This window comes from Castor canadensis, chromosome 10, assembly GCF_047511655.1.
Source record: "Castor canadensis chromosome 10, mCasCan1.hap1v2, whole genome shotgun sequence".
Taxonomy (NCBI): Eukaryota; Metazoa; Chordata; class Mammalia; order Rodentia; family Castoridae; genus Castor; species Castor canadensis.
Window position 1 is genome coordinate 98,888,905 of NC_133395.1, and position 19,750 is coordinate 98,908,654.

General features: G+C 39.7%; 1 pseudogene; it reads left to right on the top strand.

Moving 5' to 3' along the window:
- Window positions 1–1,625: 1,625 nt before the first annotated feature.
- LOC141411404 (cGMP-specific 3',5'-cyclic phosphodiesterase pseudogene) lies at window positions 1,626–18,681 on the top strand (annotated as a pseudogene).
- The last annotated feature ends 1,069 nt before the right edge of the window (window positions 18,682–19,750 follow it).

A 19,750-nucleotide genomic window follows, 5' to 3' on the forward strand; every position in this document is an offset into this window, starting at 1 on the left:
CCAGGTCTCTTAAGAAAGCTGTCAGGGACAAATCTGAGCTCATTCTTCACAGGCATTACTACCTTAACTAGATGCTAACTCTTAGTCAATACCATTTGTTTTACCACCCAGTGACCCAAGCTCAACGGAATTTCAACAGCATTTTAGCTTAAAATACAGAAATGAATTTTTATTTTTAAACAAATGAAAACAATACTAATAATTTACACAGACATGCAAGACAGAAGCATTGCCCCTGAGATTAAGGAAAATTTAGTGAACACAAGCAGCAAAGTCTTCACAGATTTGCACTGGTACTGGCACTGGTGTTGGCACTGCTCATGGGGCTGGGGTTGCATGGTATCTGAAAGGGGAAGAGCTGGTGGATATAAACTAGATGAGAGGTCTGGTTTTTATGGCAGATAATCAGGAACGTCTGAGTTGTATTCTACTTTATGGTAAGAAGAGGACTACAGATGATGCAGCTGGGCAAGGAGCGCGACCCGGGCGGATCTCTGCCTCTGTTGAATTCCTCTAGGGTAACCATGGAACAAGTCCTGCCCCCAGGCTCTTTGGTTTTGAAGTAGGTCTTCAGACCCGGCCAGTCCTCCATTTGAGTCTTCCACTTGCAGCCAGTGCAGTCACAAAACTACATCGTCGGATCCGAGCCAACTTGCTTGCAAAATTGAAATAAAAAATGAATTTGAACGTGTGACCCGCGTCCTCCGCGCCCCTGCATTCCCAGAAACAATATTATTTTCGCACACTGCGCTCCCGGCCTTCCTCAACCCTTCTACCTGTTAGCAAAACCAAGACAGCTTTGGCGCCCCTTCCCTGCAGCTCCAGAAGTATCATGGACAACCATCTGGTGGCTCCGCTCCTCCTCTGGCCCCTCGAGCTGGCCTTGGAGGGTGGGGAAGCCAGAGTAGAAACTGGACAGCAAGGAAGCCCGGAAGCAGCAACATGCCAGAGTACACCCAGAGTACGTGCGTCCCCTTCTGTCCCTTCCAGTCCCTCAATTGTCCCGCGCTTCCTTTCACTCGCTTTTTCACCCATGACAGCGCGGAAAGGAAAGTTCTGCCCGGGTTGCGGGGCGCACACAAAGAGCGCAAGGGAGGCGCCATGGTAAGCGACCCCTGGGGGCTGGCGGGTCCCCAGCCAGGCGGTCGCTGATGGTCGGGGGCAGGAGCCTGTGCTTTGGAAGGCTGCTGCACTGCGGGCAGTCTGGGCGCGCGTGGGAATCGCTCGCCTTGCAGTTAGAGATGAACTGGGACCGGAGGTCAGAACAAGAGCGGGTTGCCTGGATTCCCGAAAGGCGGAGCAGTCGGTGCCGAGTCCGGCGCGGCCAGGATCTGCGGGTGGATTCGGGCTGACTTTGGAGAAGGGTCCTGAGCCCTTCCGGTGACGTCCTGCAGCCTCGACCAAGCTGTGCTGTGGAGCGGTGAAGGTGAAGGAGGCCGGGACTGGGCGCCCGCTCCCACTCTCCCGCTCGTGGCCGCGGCTTTGCCCGGCGCTCCCAGCCAGGGGAGCCTTGGGCAGCGTGTCCTGCGCTGACCTCACCTCGGAGCATTTTTCGCTCCTGGAGCCTCCTGATTCCAGCCTCAGTCGGGTTCGGAAAGGAACCCCTCACCCCTGCCACGTTTGCAATGTTGCTCTTTGGAGAGAAAACGAGGTATTTCTTTCATCATCCCCCCCTCCACTTTCTCTGGGTCGGGATGGGATTCAGGCTGGGAAGTCACGCCCCTCACACCTGCAGGAGATGCCTTATTGAAAATCAACTGTCACTTTTCTCTTTCTACTTTCTTGCAGAGATATTACTTGGGCCCTTTTAATCCTGTTTTCCCTAAGAAACGTTCAGACTTGTTGGCAATTTGATAGGTCTTTTGACAGACTAGGTCTCAGGGACAAATCTAATACTCCTCTCTTTAAGTACTCACCCCTTTTTGTAAGTCATCTTTCCTGATTTAGCCTTCCTCCTTTAAAATCCAGAGGGGTCCGAGGATAACTTTGGAAGGAAAGTGCTCTTTCTGAAAGTGTTCTTTTTGAGCAGCACTTTTCTATGGGTGTGGAGTGAGGCACTAAAGTCATCTAGGTCTAGAATCCATTACTGTGAGCCAACAGTTTTCAGGGGTCAACTGCTATTGAGGCCATCTGTCCTCAGTGTCCTTTTACTCCTCTACACTCCCACCCTTCTGCTCTCATTGAATTCGGGCAAGAGAGTGGGGAGGAGGCAGAGAACTAGGCTGGGCTTTAACATGTGTTTTGGTGGGGTTCTTAGGTAGATTATCAATAATTACAAGAATAAAGTCAGCTTGGCCGATAAATCTGCATAAACTTCCCTTTAAAGTCAAAACCTTGGGGGTGGTGCAGTGGTAATTTTCACTAGTTAGAGCACTGTCAGAACCTACCAAAACTTTTGAAATGTAGCAACATTTTATGGAATATAAATAGAAACAGTTAAATTACATTTCTTTTTCTATTACTTCTTTTCCAGTGTAGCATAGGTTTAAATCCCCAGTTCTCAAAATGACAATGCTAATTATAAAATTTAGGTAATGTAAAACTCCAAGAGATTTGTTTTTCAATTACATTTTTAGTTATGTTTGATGTTGGCAGTAGGCTGAACACATTGGAGGGTGTGTGTTAAGAGAAGACTATATGTTGAATACAACTTGGAAAAAGACAGTGTAAGATGTTTGAGTAGTGAGTGAGGCGCAGGTCCTCATGGTTAGGAGTTATAAAGTGCTGAGATGTCATTGTAAAGAATATAATCTCAGGATTTTTGCACAGCCAGAGGGCCTTCGTGAAAAGCATTCCAGTTTGCTTTATATTGGTGGAATTAACTGGAGATTTTTAAAGAAGAGTAAGAAGGTGGACATCAGTTAGTTATAAAAATGTCAGACTACTAAGCCCAGTGTGGTCCCATTGTAGTGATAAAAATTCATTTCATACATCTTAAGTTTACAGTCACTTTTTAAATCTAAATGTTCATATCACTTTATTAGGCATTGTAAGTGTGAAACAAATACTGTATGTGATTCAGATAATGCATAACACAAAATAGTTCTCTAGAGACATGTGTTACATTTTTAAATTTATAGCAAATTTTGGATTCATTTAGATTGTCCATATGCACCATTAGTCAGGCTTGCTGGTGGAACTATCTCTACTTCATTTCTTTTTATTTCATGACATTCAGGCATGCTTCTCTATCCTGTCCCCAGACTTGAGTGATCTGAACTCTGTGGAAGTCGTTGAATGTGATGAAGTTTCTGGCATTCCTAAATTTCTAAACATCTATGTATTTTGGTTGACCTTCAAAGCAGTTATGCTGTTATAAAACATGGTTTTCTATTATTATCTTCAAATACAGAGCTAAGAACCACACATTAAAACCTACAGCTTGTAGGAGAGAAGCAGTTGCTTTTTAGTACTTAAAACCTGTTGGTGGTGTAATTGAACAATTTATAATGTATTGGCATAGATATTAACTTGATTCCAGTGAACTACACGTGGAATACCCTCCTCCCATTCTAGATTAATTTCTAATGACATCAGATGCAGTGTTAATTGGGGTCTTTACTATGCACAAATGTACAAATGAAGCCTTCCTAGAGCTACTGCCTCTTAACAGTTGTTATTCTTGATGGCATATTAGAGTAGTGCTACCTTTCATTAGTTACTAACCTGCTCTGTGACTGTGGGTGATGTTTCAGGTCATTTAGTATTATGGGGGTGGGATAGTTAAATTTCATTGCTTTGTTTTGTACCAGGCAAAAGCCTGAGAATATTTGGCATATAATGGCAATAGAATATATTAAATGAGGAATAATTTTTGACAGATTCGATCAAATCCATAAACAGAAGTTTTACAGTCTCATGTAATTTTCTACATAGACTTTATTTCTATATAGACTTTTAATTCAGATGTGCTAAATTAGTTGAATTTCCAAGTCCTCTTTGAGATTATCTTTTTCTTTTTTATCTTTGTCATTTTTCTCATTTGCAAAAGGTGTAGCATTTTTATTTGTAAGATAATATACATTAAAAACAGATGGTGCCTGTAAAATAAATATTGCTGTCCATTTAAAAAAACTTACCATTATAGATGGTGGCTAGAGGGAGGAAGCAGAAAGCGAGCCTCCTATAGTGAAATCTTGGAGAGACGCTGGAGACACACTTTGCAGGCATAATCACTGAGAAGAGGCATAACTTTGACCCCTCCACACCTCCAGCCAGTGCAGAAAATCTCCACTTCAGGTTAAATGGAGAAACCAGAAGGGTCCCCAGGCTGCCAGTCACCTGTGCCCAGACAGCTTGGGAAGACGCGGACCAGGTGAGCTTCACGGTACCGTGGTACTCCCACAGACAAGCCTGGGCCAGGGCAGCATAGCCCCCTGGACAGACTGACCTCCACCCGGGGAAAAAAGAGAAACTGACTAATAAGCAATAAGAACAATAAAGACACACGGGAAAGAGGATGGGGCACATGGAGTGCCAAAGATTGGGGGAAGGGAATCCTTTCCAGGACTGTAAATAAACAAGCTGGGCGGGCTGGAGAGGCTCTGGCGGGAGAGGGAGCACGTGCCCAGCAACCAGGAGTGGGAAAGCTTGTGAGAGTGGCGTACAGAGGAAAACTGCACAGGAGAGGAGGGAAGACCCACTTCTCATGTGAACTGTAAACAAACATGGCGGCTGGCAGGAGCAGCAGCACCACCCAGTAATCAGGAGCAGGAAAGCTTCTGAAAGTGGCAGTGGGAGGAAAACTCCACAGGATAGGGGTGAAAACCCACCTCCCACATGAACTGTAAATAAACACACAGGCCTGAGAACATAGGTGCAGTGTCACCTTTAACAGTGTGCTTGGAAAGGGGAAAGCTTGTAGCAGAGGCTCCGCACAGGAGAACTCTGAGCAAACAAAGCCTGTGGGGCCAGGTGAGTGCAAAGCTCACCCCAGAGATATGCATAAATAATGCTGCCAGGAACAGCAGGCTGACAGCAGCGGGCAGGGAAGCCACAGCTGCAGATACCATTCTCAGAACTATCTCCAGACTCTTTTTTTTCTCTTCTTCTCCCTACCTTTGACAAGAGAACAACCGAATTACACCTGAATGCTGAAAAACTTACTGAAACTGTATTGCATTTGAACTTGGGACACTTGGTGGGGTTTATTGTGTGTGTGTGTGTGTAGTTTTGTTCTACTTTATGCATCCCCTTTGATGAGACAACTACAGAACAACATCTGAGGCACCATCTCCAGGATTGGAGACTGATATGGACACCCAGATTATTAAGACTGAAACTTCATTGCATTTGAACTTGGAGGTTTTTGGGTTTTATGGTTTATTGGTTTTTATTTTAATTTTCTATTTTTCATTTTATTTTAATTCATTTTTACATATAGATATTCCTTTCATTTACTTATTTTTTATTTTTATTCTTATCTTTTTTTTTATTTTTAATTTTCAATACTCTGTCTCTCTAATGTCTGTTCAGCTTACTGTCGATTAGTACACTAACGCTCCCTGTTTATACCTTTGAAACTTTCTTATCTGATACCTTGCTCTGTTTTCTCCTTCTTGTCTGTGTATTTGTTTGTCCCTATTCTTTAACTTCTTGCTTTCCATCTCAGCTCACGATTCCATTCTAAATATCACCATTGTTATTATTACAAGCTGGAAAATACTTAATTGCACACAGTACAGGGACAGTACCAACACCAAAGACAGTGACAGGAAGACAGTAAAAACAAGGAAAACAGTTTCCCCACAGCAAAAAATTAGTACAGGAAACAGAGGGGAATGAAGAAGAGAGATACTCAGATACAGACTCCAACAAAATGAAGATAAACTATGCCAAAGGACCCAATGAAACCCACAAGAATAATTTAAAAGAAGACATACTACAGGTACTCAATGAGAATTTTATAGAGATGATACTGGATAGGGTCAACCAAAATGTACAGGAGACACTCAAGAAATTCCAAGACAACAAAAATAGAGAATTGGAAAAAGCAAAAGAAGAAATAAAGGAAACCATAGAAGCACTATAAAAACATCAAAGTGAAAGAGAGAACACGATGAATAAACAGATAAATGAACTCAGGACAAAAATAGACAATATTAAAGAGGAAACCACCCAGGATATGGAAAACCTCAAAAAAAAGAATGAAACAGAACTGCAAAACAAAACGGAAGGCTAATCAAGCAGAATAGAACAAACAGAAAACAGAATCTCAGAACTTGAAGAAGAAATGGTAGTTAAAGGAAAAACTGAAGAACTATTAATTAAACAACTCAAGACCTGTGAAAAGAAAATGCAAGAACTCACCGACTCTATCAAAAGACCAAACTTGAGAATCATGGGCATCGAAGAAGGAGAAGAGGTGCAAGCGAAGGGAATGCATAATATATTCAACAAAATAATAACGGAAAATTTCCCAAATCTAGAGAAAGATAGTCCCATACATATGCAGGAGGCCTCCAGGACACCAAACAGACCAGATCAAAATAGAACTACTCCACGACATATCATCATTAAAACAACAAGTTCAGAAACTAAGGAAAGAATATTGAAGGCTGCAAGAGAGAAAAAACAAGTAACATACAAAGGTAAACCCATCAAAATCACAGCAGACTTCTCAACAGAAACATTAAAAGCAAGAAGAGCATGGGGTGAAATCTTCTGGGCACTGAATGAAAATAACTTCAATCCCAGGATACTCTACCCAGCAAAGCTATCATTCAAAATAGATGGAGCAATAAAAGTCTTCCATGATAAGCAGAAACTAAAACAATATGTGACCACAAAGCCACCACTACAAAAGATTCTTCAAGGGATTCTGCACACAGAAAGTGAAACCCAACTTAACCATGAAAAGACAGGCAGCACCAAACCACAGGAAAAGAAAAAGGAAGAAAGTAGAGTAACCTCAACTTAGCTACACACAATCAAACCTTCAAACAACTAAGAAAACTAAATGACAGGAATCACCACATACCTATCAGTACTAATGCTTCATGTTAATGGACTTAATTCACCCATCAAAAGGTACTGTTTGATGAAATGGATTAAAAAGGAAGACCCAATAATTTGTTGCTTAGAGGAGACCAATCTCACCGACAGAAATAAGCATAGGCTTAAGATAAAAGGCTGGAAGAAGATTTACCAAGCCAATAGCCCCTGAAAACAAGCAGGAGTAGCAATACTTATCTCTGACAAAGTAGACTTCAAACCTACATTGATCAAACGAGATAAAGAAGGACATTCCATACTAATAAAAGGGGAAACAGACCAAAAGGAAATAATAATCATCAATCTGTCCGCACCCAATGTCAACGCACCCAATTTCATCAAACATACCCTGAAAGACCTAAAAGCATATATAAACGCCAACACAGTGGTTGTGGGAGACTTTAACACTCCATTATCATCAATAGATAGGTCATCCAAACAAAAACTCAATAAAGAAATCCAAGATCTAAAATATGCAATAGATCAAGTGGACCTAGTAGATGTCTACAGAACATTTCATCCAACCTCTACACAATATACATTCTTCTCAGCAGCCCATGGAACCTTCTCCAAAATAGATCATATCCTAGGGCACAAAGCAAGCCTCAGCAAATATAAGAAAATAGAAATAATACCGTGCATACTATCTGACCACAATGCAGTAAAAGTAGAACTCACAACAAAAGTAAAGACAAAAAACATGCAAAAAGCTGGAAGCTAAATAACTCATTACTTAATGAAGAATGGATCATCGATGCAATAAAAGAGGAAATTAAAAAGTTCCTGGAAGTCAATGAAAATGAAAACACAACCTACCGGAACCTATGGGACACAGCTAAGGCAGTCTTCAGAGGAAAGTTTATAGCCCTGAGTGCATATATTAAAAAGATTGAAAGATCCCAAATCAATGACCTAATGATACATCTCAAACCCCTAGAAAAACAAGAACAAGCGAATCCCAAAACAAATAGAAGGAGAGAAATAATAAAAATAAGAGCTGAAATCAACAAAATAGAAACCAAAAAGCCATACAAAGAATTAATGAAACAAAAAGTTGGTTCGTTGAAAAAATAAACAAGATCGATAGACCCCTGGCAAACCTGACTAAAATGAGGAGAGAAAAAACCCAAATTAGTAGAATTAGGAATGCAAAAGGGGAGATAACAACAAATACCATGGAAGTCCAGGAAATCATCAGAGACTACTTTGACAACCTATATTCAAATAAATTTGAAAATCTAAAAGAAATGGACAGATTTCTAGATACATATGATCATCCAAAACTGAACCAAGAGGAAATTAATCACCTGAATAGACCTATAACACAAAATGAAATTGAAGCAGCAATCAAGAGTCTCCCCAAAAAGAAAAGTCCAGGACCTGATGGATTCTCTGCTGAATTCTATCAGACCTTTAAGGAAGAACTGATACCAACCCTCCTTAAACTGTTCCATGAAATAGAAAGGGAAGGAAAACTGCCAAACACATTTTATGAAGCCAGTATTACACTTATCCCAAAACCAGGCAAAGACACCTCCAAAAAGCAGAACTATAGGCCAATCTCCTTAATGAACATTGATGCAAAAATCCTCAACAAAATAATGGCAAACTGAATTCAGCAACACATCCAAAAGATTATTCACCACGACCAGGTAGGCTTCATCCCAGGGATGCAGGGGTGGTTCAACATACGAAAATCAATAAATGTAATAATCCACATTAACAGAAGCAAAGACAAAAACCACTTGATCATCTCAATAGATGCAGAAAAAGCCTTTGATAAGATCCAACACCATTTCATGATAAAAGCTCTAAGAAAACTAGGAATAGAAGGAAAGTTCCTCAACATTATAAAAGCTATATATGACAAACCTACAGCCAGCATTATACTTAATGGAGAAAAATTAAAACCATTCCCTCTAAAATCAGGAACCAGACAAGGATGCCCACTATCTCCACTCCTATTCAACATAGTACTGGAATTCCTAGCCAGAGCAATTAGGCAAGAAGAAGGAATAAAAGGAATACAAATAGGTAAAGAAACTGTCAAAATATCCCTATTTGCAGACGACATGATCCTATACCTTAAAGACCCAAAAAAGTCTACTCAGAAGCTTCTAGACATCATCAATAGCTATAGCAAGGTAGCAGTATATAAAATCAACATAGAAAAATCATTAGCATTTCTATTCACTAACAATGAGCAAACAGAAAAAGAATTTATGAAAACAATTCCATTTACAATAGCCTCAAAAAAATCAAATACCTAGGTGTAAACCTAACAAAAGATGTGAAAGACCTCTACAAGGAAACTATACACTTCTGAAGAAAGAGATTGAGGAAGACTATAGAAAGTGGAGAGATCTCCCATGCTCATGGATTGGTAGAATCAACATAGTAAAAATGTCGATACTTCCCAAAGTAATCTACATGTTTAATGCAATTCCCATCAAAATTCCAATGACATTCATTAAAGAGATTGAAAAATCTATTGTTAAATTTATATGGAAACACAAGAGGCCACGAATAGCCAAGGCAATACTCAGTCAAAAGAACAATGCACGAGGTATCAGAATACCTGACTTCAAACTATATTACAAAGCAATAACAATAAAAACAGCATGGTACTGGCACAAAAACAGACATGAAAACCAGTGGAACAGAATAGAGGATCCAGATATGAAGCCACACAACTATGAGCAACTTATCTTTGACAAAGGAGCTAAAAATATACGATAGAGAAATAGCAGCCTCTTCAACAAAAACTGCTGGGAAAACTGGTTAGCAGTCTGCAAAAAACTGAAACTAGATCCATGTATATCACCCTATACCAATATTAACTCAAAATGGATCAAGGATCTTAATATCAGACCCCAAACTCTTAAGTTGATACAAGAAAGAGTAGGAAATACTCTGGAGTTAGTAGGTATAGGAAAGAACTTTCTCAATGAAACTCCAGCAGCACAGCAACTAAGAGATAGCATAGATAAATGGGACCTCATAAAACTAAAAAGCTTCTGTTCATCAAAAGAAATGGTCTCTAAACTGAAGAGAACACCCACAGAGTGGGAGAAAATATTTGCCAATTATACATCAGACAAAGGACTGATAACCAGAATATACAGGGAACTTAAAAAACTAAATTTTCCCAAAACTAATGAACCAATAAAGAAATGGGCATGTGAACTAAACAGAACTTTCTCAAAAGAAGAAATTCAAATGGCCAGAAAACACATGAAAAAATGCTCACCATCTCTAGCAATAAAGGAAATGCAAATTAAAACCACACTAAGATTCCACCTCACCCCTGTTAAAATAGCCATCATCAGCAACACCAACAACAACAGGTGTTGGCGAGGATGCGGGGAAAAAGGAACCCTCTTACACTGTTGGTGGGAATGTAGACTAGTACAACCACTCTGGAAAAAAATTTGGAGGCTACTTAAAAAGCTAGACATCGATCTACCATTTGATCCAGCAATACCACTCTTGGGGATATACCCAAAAGACTGTTACTCCAGAGGCACCTGCACACCCATGTTTATTGCGGCACTATTCACAATAGCCAAGTTATGGAAACAGCCAAGATGCCCCAGCACTGACGAATGGATTAAGAAAATGTGGTATCTATACACAATGGAATTTTATGCAGCCATGAAGAAGAACGACATGTTAGCATTCGCTGGTAAATGGATGGAATTGGAGAACATCATTCTGAGTGAGGTTAGCCTGGCTCAAAAAACCAAAAATCGTATGTTCTCCCTCATATGTGGACATTAGATCAAGGGCAAACACAACAAGGGGATTGGACTATGAGCACATGATGAAAGCGAGAGCACACAAGGGAGGGGTGAGGATAGGTAAGACACCTAAAAAACTAGCTAGCATTTGTTGCCCTTAACGCAGAGAAACTAAAGCAGATACCTTAAAGCAACTGAGGCCAATAGGAAAAGGGGAAAAGAGAAAAGGTTAGATCAAAAAGAATTAACCTAGAAGGTAACACCCACGCACAGGAAATCAATGTGAGTCAATGCCCTGTATAGCTATCCTTATCTCAACCAGCAAAAACCCTTGTTCCTTCCTATTATTGCTTTTACTCTCTCTACAACAAAATTAGAGATAAGGGCAAAATAGTTTCTGCTGGGTATTGAGGGGGGGGAGTGGGAGGGGGCGGAGTGGGTGGTAAGGGAGGGGGTGGGGGCATGGGGGAGAAATGAACCAAGCCTTGTATGCACATATGAATAATAAAAGAAAAATGAAAAAAAAAATAAATAAAATAAAATACAATGCTTTCATGAGAATACAATATTTTCCCTCTTTAAAAGTGGGAACATGTAGGGTGTGGAATGAAATAAGTAGCATTTCATTTCTACCATGTGTGTCATTTTAATAAAATAAACTCTGGTAAAACCCTTATGAAAATTGATAGCAACTCACCTCCTAAGCTTTGACCCTCCCTCCCAGAATTCCATCAATCTTCATTAGTCACAGGGAAATCCATCCATCCTCTGTCTACTAAAGGCCCAAAATGGCAGACACTGGCACCCACAGCAGCTGGAGAGCCATCCTAGTAGTGGATGTTTTTCATGTTCTCCAGCCACATTGTTACATATGCCTTGAAGGGCACAGTGCTTTTGGGGCTGTAAAGAAGCCTCCTGAAACCAAGATGTGTTAAACATGATCCGAATGGCACTGATTTTTATGTTAAATTGTTCCTGCATGTGTAGTTCAAGCTGCAAGTGTCTCCCCTAGAGTCTTAATATTGTATAACACATTTCTGATTGTAGTTATGTTTCCAAAGATTTGAAATTTAAGATTCAAGTCACCTTATGATAAGAAGTCATGGTCTGTTTGTGACAACTTTCATGTGATTTTTCCCTCACATCTTATTAGACCTTGTCCTGCAGGTGCTTATGTTCCACAGTGACCCCGAGCATCACCTGTGGTATATACAAGTTTGAAGCCGCAAGTGGTATTCACATTAGTGTGGCCTGAGATGAATCACTCTTCAAATCAGTTTTGGTGTCCTCCAGCATGTCTCCGGGTATTTAAGACATATGAGAAAAGCTGAAAAACAAAACTGAATTTACCCACTGAAAACAAGTGCATAATACAGCTCATTTATGTGGTAAGAATGTTTTGGTATAATAAAGTAAGGCAGGAAGCAAGTGAGTGGAGGATAATGAAACAGATTTGGATGAGAAGAGGGAACCATTGGGATGGGATGTTAAACATCAGGGTCTTGTCATTGATTATAAATTCTTGGCTTCAGTTTTCATTGCATTTTACTTGGCTAGGGCTTTCTGTCTTGTCTTTCATTAGCAGCCTTGTAAAAGTTGAATCAGCTGACAGTGTTGAAGCCCTATGATTTCTGAGGGCTTCCAGGTTTGCATGGCAGTTAGTGAGGATGCCTACACATGAAAGTTGTACCCTAAATTATTGTTAGGTCCCTGGCATTCTTGGGGTTGGTGGAAGGTCCTGAGGCTAGCACAGAAACCTGACCCCCTGATTTATGATGCTTGCCCAACTCCCCTGTTTGTTTCTCTGCTTGAAAAATACCTCAGAAACTTCCAGTTACTCAACTAGCTAGGTATGTTGACCTGTTCCATCTGGTGATCACAGATAATCAGAGACCAGAGGCTCTCTCCCTCCCCCATGGCTTGGATCCTCCTATAAAGCCCACTACCCATTTCAGCCAAGCCACTGCTCTCTGATCTCAGGGGGGAAGCCCTGTGGTCTGGGTCCAATAAATCTTTATTTCTCACATGTGGTGTGGTCTTTATTCAGCAGTTCCTTACAATTATTAGTGCTTGTGGCAAAGAATTAAAAATACCACAGTGGAACTTGTTTCTTTTTCATTGTTTTTGTTCAAATAGCTATGATGTAATTTATACTCTTCTGTTTTAAAAGAAAATTTAGAGGGATTCTGCAAAGGATGGTGTTTTGAAATATCTGCTTTGGAAAAGGACATTAAGTGTTCTTGGTGCATGCAGGTAGCCTGTGCCCAGCCAGTTCTTTCACCTGCCTGTGGGCATGTGCCATACACACCTTTTCACTCTTTTCATTGCTCTGCTGGGATTGAACACAGGGCCTCACACATGCTAAGCAACTTCAAGCTACCCCCTCCAGGCCTTTTTTTGAGATGGAGTCTTGTTAACTTTTCCCAGGCTAGCCTGGAACTGGTGATCTTCCCTGCCACTCAGGTAGCTGTGATTACAAACATACACCACTATACCCAGCACTGTCATCCTTTTTTTTACTCCATGTGGCTGAACTTTATGTGGAGATGAACAGCCACTTATCCTTACCCCAAATCTTCATCTCCATGGGAACAGGCACAAAGGATGTAGGAGATATTAAAATCTTGTTATAGTGATCTTGCCTTCTCTTCTTGCATTTGATTTTGACTTTTAAGGAGGTGGTTTTGAAATTCTTCCACATGCATTTTGTAATTGGTCCTGTGATATGAGTAAAGGAGTCAGGAGATTTTCATCTTGTTTTAAAATGAGGAAGTTGAGGGGCAAAACGAGGTTGAATTGTCTTACCCAAGAACCACCTCATGACCTGTGACAATGTAAGCTGGTGTGGGGTCTTCATTGGCTGTTGATACCAAAGCCACTGTTGCCACTGACAAACTTGACTTCTGAAGAAGTTGTGATGGTTCAACATGTCACCTGTGTATCATGTAGCTGGAACTAGATTATCCACTTCTTGCTAGCTTGGGGTTCTTGACTTTATAACCTGCTGAAGATAGCACCTTACACTTTATACAGAGATTGGAACATTTGGTATTTCCCCTTTTTACGAAGGATGAAATTGAAACTTAAGGGAAGAAGCAAATGCAAAGATTAGAACCAAGAACTCAGTGCAAAACAGTCTCTCAGACCTTTGTAATCACAAGAATGTTTAGCAACTAATAACTTTTCCTTTTATAAGAAGATTGCAGTTGATTTCTTCCTTCTTGTAAAATATAGTATTTGCATGACTTTGAGAGCAAAATAAAAGAGTTTGATTCTAGTTTGATTTTATGCTACAATAGGTTATTAATCCAAGAACTTTCCAAAGGTCCGGTTATGCACAAGACCACAGTGTAGTCATCCTTTGTGCTCTTTGCATAGCAACATTATTGATTTGTTAGCTGAAGCTCATTAGTATGCTACATAGAACTTACCTGTCCTTTGTTGTCTTTTTATCTGAAACTTTATTTAGAAAAAACACTGTAGAATGACTATCATGGACAGATAAAATACAGGACACCCAGTTATATTTGATTTTCAAATCTTACACTAAAAATTATTCTTTCTTTACCTGAAACTCAGTTTTAGCTGGGTGTTCTATTTTGTTTGCTAAATCTATCAACCCTTACATTAATTCTTATATCAGACATTCATTATTAATTCTTTTCAGTGCATTGCTTTGATTTATAAAATGAACTATTTCTAGAAAAACACATACATGTCAGTATTTAGTTAGATTTTTTTAAATCTGCTATCCTGAAGAATCTTTGTGCTCTGAATCTTTTGACAATATTTTTACCACAGTGTTATATGGCATGCTATTGTTGGTAATCCTGTGTTAAGGATTAAATTAAGGATTGTATTGTTGTGAAAGATCTTTTTCTCTCTATGTCTTCTCGATTTATTTTGATTTTGGCTTTCGAATTCAGTTAGATAGAATGTCTTCTTTGTGACAGCAGTTAATACTCTGGGAAAGTTGATATTTTTATAGGCCATTGTTCTGGAAATAAAAGACCTGGATTTGATTCCTGGCTTTACCATTGTAAAATATACTGGGTTTGGTTCAGATGTTTAAGTTAGCTTCATAATTTAGAAAGCAGTACTGTTAATATCTGCCTCACTAGGTGTAAGTAAGATGTTTTTCCCCTAATATTATTAATTGAGTGTTTCCAAAATCCCATAGCATCAAGGAAGGAATCAAGAGGAATAGAGATCTTACCCTAGGCCAGAGAAGTGATTTGCTTGGCCAGAACTACCACTCAGGTTAGGCGTAAACCCACATGCCTGTAATCTCAGAACTTGGGAGAATGAAGCAGGAAGGTTGCAAGTTCCAGGCCAGGCTAGTATACATACTGAGACCCTGACTCAAATAAAACAAAACTAACAAACCAAAATTCCAACCAGGTATCTTGAATCCTATCTGCTCCTTTTTACCCTTTCATCAGACATGATCACATGGACCCAGAGCCTTGCATATGATAAGCATACCCTCTTCCACTGAGTACATATAAACATTATTTTTTGAGCTTAGTGTTTCACTGTATAAATGTGCTATGATGTATCTGCCAGCCTCCATTGATGGCATTACATTGCTGCTTAGCTTTGCTATAGAAACAGTACTGCAGTCAATACCCTTGTGTTTCTTGCCACTTGGAAAAGGAACTTTAGAACAAAGGCTAGATGCATTTTAAAACTTATTAAACAAATTGCCATCCAGAGAAGGAATAGCATTTTTTTCTACAGCTCCCAAAATTGGGAGAGCATCTACAACACTGCACTGGCAGAACTTTTGGCAACTGTCAGGGGTAGACTCTTCCTCCTCAAGTACCCAATATATCTACATTAGGTTCTGCAGAGAAACTGTCAACACATGGTTTGCTGAGAGAGTTCAGCAAACTCTCTCATCCTGTGAAAAAGGAAGGAGTCTGAAGCCACACCACGTATTGCCTTTGGCCTTTTCAGCAGAGTCCTCATGTAGAGAGCAGTACACCTGGCACACCAACCAAGAAAATCTCTGTCTTGGAGTTTGACCAGACATTCAGACCCATCGTGGTCACAGATTCTGAGGGAATTGTGAGTGTCCTCTTGGACTCGGGAAAGAAGAAACAGATGCCTCTAACTCCCCCCACTCTAAGGTTTATAGTGATGAAGGGCAAAAGTGTTCATGTCTCTTGGAATTAGTGAAAGACATTTCTAGTCATTTGGATGTCACAGCCTGTGTCACAAAATTTTCTTGCATATCCATGAACTCTACTCCGTCAACTGTTATTCCCTGTTGCTTTTCTGTAAAGACAGCTCCAGTGACAAGTTTCTGATCAGGCACCTCTTTGATGCTGCTGAAGTTTCAACACTGGAAGAAGCTTCCATCAAGTGTGTCTGCTTAGAGAGGAACAATGGCATTATGAGACATGTGGCAGCACTGGGTGAAGTCTTGAACATCAAACCTACCTATGAGGTAAGTGGGGAATCTCTGGGAGCAGAGACAGGCAGAGCTGAGGGTGGTAAGACTAGAGCACTGGATGGTAGTTGTGGAGAGTGTGGATACTTGAAACTGAGGTGTAATCATTCATACTTATTTAGAATGTACAGTTAAAATTCTTCACCTTTCAAATGCCAGTGCTCCTTCCCTGGTGATTTGGTCAAGAATATGACCCTGTGAGAAATCTTATCTTGTTCTTTTCTTTAATGGCAGTGTGAGATAATTCATCATGTAGACTATGTCATCTTCTTATCTGGTCAGTATACATATTCATATCCATGCCATTTCTACATGAATTTGGACAGATTTCATGAAGACTCTAAAACTGTCAAAAAACAAACCCATGGTCTTTTTTCATTCAATGAATCATTACACTGAAACTCCCACTGATGCCAAAGTTTCATTTTCTTTCTCTTATCTTCTCTCTTGTCTTTTTACAAAAAGTAAACTGAGGTCTTTTTAAAATGGAAATTTTTGCTCTATGATATTTTAGTGCAAATATTTGATCATTGTACATTTGCTACAGCTATACACAGGTCTTTAATTATGGATTTAAATATTTCAATATCAGAGTTCAAATTTTCCATTTAGAACTATCACTTTAATTACATATATGAGTGTGTGTGAGTGTGTATCTATACATATGTGAGTGTGTGCGTGTGTATATATATATACATGTATTTTTTTAATTGTGTTACTGGGATTTGAACTCATGGTCTTATGCATGCTAGACAAGTGCTCTACCACTTCTCTATGAGCTATGCCCTTTGGTGTTTTTGCCTTTATTTTGTTTTTGAGACAGGCTTTGCTACCTATGACTGGGCTGGCCTTGAACTCACAATCCTCCTGCCTCTGCCTCCTGAGTAGAGAATTATAATTTTTAAACTAAACACCTTAATTTAATGGCACTTTGACTATTTATGAAGTGGTTTTTAGTACTTGATACGACAGTTGTTCTAGCTGCCTACTATGCAGTGCACTATGAAGACTCAGGGCTAATTCTGGCATACTTTGTAATTTGAAGGACCATAGCTATTCTATTCTCCCCTGATTTCTGGTACCTGTTTTAGTGCCTGGCAGATGTGTCATGTTTGAGGGGGAGGCAGTACTGGGGTTTGAACTGAGGACATTGTGTTTACTAGGCAGCCACTCTACCATTTGAGGCCCCCCCCCAACACCACCAGTCCTTTTGCTTAAGCTGTATTTCATATAGAATCTCACTTTTTGCTTGGGCCAGCTTTGGATTTCAATCCTTTTACCAATGCTGTCAGAGTGGCTGGGACCACTGGCACACACCCCCACAGCTGGCTTATTGGTTGAGATGGAGTCTTCCTAACATTTTATCCCAGCTAGCCTCCAACAATGGTCTTCCTGATCTCTGCCTTTCATAAAACAGGTGTGCATCACTGGGTCCAGCTGGATAGGACTTAATAATATTAGTTGGATTCAAATAATAGTAAATGCAACAGATAAATTGGATTTCTAGCCAAAATTACAGCTTCCAAGTAGATCATGATATATGTCAAGTCACGTGTGTCTGGACAGGATGTGACATCGAGTCTGGATGATGGAGAAAGGTTTTGTTGAGGAAGCAATGTTTGTTGAGGAAGCAATGTTTGAAAACTACGAAGAATTTGAATAAAGAAAGGTATGTGCCTGGTGAGATCCAGATGTAAAGGGAAGTTTGTAGAAAAGATAGGGACGTTGAATTGTGGGAATGTGTGCATTGATGGACTGTGGGTGCCCAGACAGAAAATCATTGGAATCTTCAATGCCAGGCCAATTTAAGAAGTTTTGAAGGGATACCAGTCTGATTAAAGCCTTAGAAAGATGCATCTTTCTCAGTGATAAAATGAATTGGAAGGAAAAGCACCAGATGCTGGAAGGATAAAATCTTATTTTAATAGTTCAAGTCCTAAACTTGGCTCTGTCTTGAGAGAGCAGAAGAAAGGAGTGGATTTCAGATGAAAAAGTAGAATCCTCCAAACTTAGAGCTAATAAGAGATGAAAATGAGGTGAAGGAGGAGGGAAAGATGACTCAGGTTTACAGTGGTTGAGTGAAGAATAAGTGGTGAGGAACAATAAGAGACAGGAATGTGAACTGGAGTAGCTAAGGTAGGTAAATTTTGAGGCATTTTTTCAGAATCCATTCTGTGTAAGCAGTTTTTCAATTTTGATTCTCTTTGAAAATTTCACAAGTATTCATTGAACAATCTCCTGATCTCTTTGAGCACTTACCATCTTTGAACTTTTGACAATATATTAATCTGTTTTGCAGTTGAAAATGATTTCTTTCTTATGCTGCTGTCTAGGACAGCCAATGTCCCTGATTTTCACTGCTCCCAGAATAAAGCTTCTTTGCCTGTGGATTCCTCTTGTGGCTGCTTCACCCTTGAATACTTGATCTGTGTTTATGGTGGCCACACAGAAGTTTTTCATGTCCAAGAATTTCATATTGAATTGTGGGGTTGATCTTGTTTCTATTGTGATCTAATTTACATTGGTATTAGCAGTGGAAGTTAGCCTCAGGCAACACTCAGCTTCACGCATCATTTTAATAATCAAAATAATGCTTTTTGTTAAGTCCTCAGAATCTGAAATACATCCTAATGTTTTCTGAGCCCTACCTCTTTAACCATGTATCTTTTAAAGTGACATTTTATAGCAGTACCATTATTCTTCAGCCTACCCAGCCACAGAGCACTTTAAAGCTTATAATGTAGTAGTGGAACACTAAGAGGTGGCCATGAAATATAACAGTGCTCAAAATAATGCTGAGAATTAAAAAAATAGCCTCACAGATAAATTAGTAGTAACAAGTTATCAGTCTTTGATTCAGTTTTTAAAACTATGAGAAAATAATATAAAATGACATATTTGAAAATATAATTATTTTATTACTGATAAAATAATACATTCACATATTTAAAGTGTAAGACAATGTCCCAAGATTAAAGCAGTGATGCTGTCAGATCAAAAACACTGTCTAAAACGTTAGTTGGTGAGTGCTGTTGGTACATTGATTGCCACATCATGCATGATGCAACTCCCTCCTTTTCCTCCTCCCTCCTTCTTTCCTTTTAAAATTTTTTTGATGATACTGGGGTTTAAACACAAAGCTTTGTGCTTATTTCATGGAGGCTCTACCACTTGAGCTGTGCCCCCAGCCCTTTTTGCCTTTGCTGTTTTTCAGATAGAGTCTGGTGTTTTTGCCCAGGACTGGCCTTGGGACTGTGATCCTCCTACTTACATCTCCTTCATAGCTGGGAGGATAGGTATGCACCACTATGCCTGGCCCTCATGCAATTTCTTTTTTAATGTTTTGTTTAATCACTTAGCTTTTTAAAATATATTTATTATCACATTATAATTGTTTGTATGGCAGGTACCTGGGACAGTTACCAAGTGCTTTCAGTATATCTCATATCTTAGGTAGATTCACCTCCTCCATCTTTCTCTTTTATCCCCCATCTCCTTTCTTAGAACAGTTACAGCAGACATCATTTTTCCATTTTTTTTACATGAATACACAGTGCTTCCA